This window comes from Cynara cardunculus, assembly GCF_001531365.2.
Source record: "Cynara cardunculus var. scolymus isolate 2C chromosome LG 1, CcrdV1, whole genome shotgun sequence".
Lineage (NCBI taxonomy): Eukaryota > Viridiplantae > Streptophyta > Magnoliopsida > Asterales > Asteraceae > Cynara > Cynara cardunculus.
Window position 1 is genome coordinate 10,660,277 of NC_037528.1, and position 1,528 is coordinate 10,661,804.

General features: G+C 28.3%; 1 non-coding gene across 1 annotated transcript; it reads left to right on the forward strand.

Moving 5' to 3' along the window:
* Window positions 1-6: 6 nt before the first annotated feature.
* On the forward strand, window positions 7-79 carry TRNAF-GAA. The gene has a single exon. It is a non-coding gene; the product is annotated as a tRNA-Phe (tRNA).
* Window positions 80-1,528: the final 1,449 nt, after the last annotated feature.

A 1,528-nucleotide genomic window follows, 5' to 3' on the forward strand; every position in this document is an offset into this window, starting at 1 on the left:
CATGAAGCGGGGATAGCTCAGTTGGGAGAGCGTCAGACTGAAGATCTGAAGGTCACGTGTTCGATCCACGTTCACCGCATTTATTTTTTTAATAATTAATTAATTATATCTTTAAGGGGGTTCCTTCCGACCGAGACCCGAACCGTTCCTAGGCCCATCATAGTATTGAAATTAAGATCCAAATCAATCATTCGGCTCCTCGGCTCTCTTCAATTCTCCTTACAAAGTTCATTTTAATTTAATTTAAGATCACGACATATGTGAATAATATAAATAAATAAATTTAAAAAAAAAATATTGCATATTGCAAAGGATTATCCATTTGTGAAACTAAGGGGTAGTTTACCAAACGCTTATCCGGGTAAGCGATTATCAAGTAACATTACATTACCGGATGAATATAATAAATACCAAAAATCTTACCAGGTAAGAGCGAGACAAGGTCCAAGAGTCATATCCGGTAAGTGAGGGCGACGATTCTTACCACGGCAAGCGCTTGCCGGGTAAATTGTTGTATAATATGTCGTTTTGGTGGACTAAAATCTTACCCGGTAAGTACATAATAGTGTTAAATTTTACGGATAAACACTTTCCAGGTAAGTGCTTGATAAACGGCCCCTAAATCAAATTCTAATGAATTTATAAATTGTATCAGTTACAACCGCTAACATATAAAGTTTGGTAACAGTTATACCAAAATCAGAAATAAAATCCAGAACTCTAGTTCCATATGCATAGAAAATTAGAAAACATTTCAAAGAATGGTTATTAAGATTTTCTTATTTTTTTATCTTTCAGAGAATTTTCTAGTAACCATCAATGTATATATATACACACAGAGAGTTTGGTGCTTAAATATAGCAATTTATCTGGTTAAACAACTTTTATTAACTAGCTTTTTTATAAAATGTTGTTTAAACAAATTATATATATATATATATATATTAGAATATTATTTAAATGATCATCAAATAAATTTATTTCTGACAAAAAGTATGAGATCTAGAAATCAAGAAAAAAACTAGAATAAAACCATGAAGAGTGGAGAATCTTAGTTGAATGCGTATACCATGACGATGTATTGTACCTATAATTTTATTTTTAATACAATTTTTAAATTAAAGTGATAAATAAATAATCATTGCCCAAATCAACATTGAGCAAATAAGCTTACCAATTTATTTTTGGATCATTGTTACAAATCTTTTCACTTAAATTTATTACGTTCTTGTTAGGTTATTATAATCGTTACCGTAATTGATGATGTGAGATTCTTCCACAACGAGAATTATAGGTAACTAAAATAAATCTATAATAATATACTAACTGATAATATATTATATTAATTAATACGAACAAGATAGTAAAAGAAAATTAAAAAACTAAAACCGATAAGAATGTAAGATGATCAAAAAATGACATTTAAAAAAATTAATTAATTATAATATTTCAGAACATAACTAAAACAAATTTCTAATAGTATACTATATTAACTAATACGAACAAGATAGTAGAATATTTAAAAAAA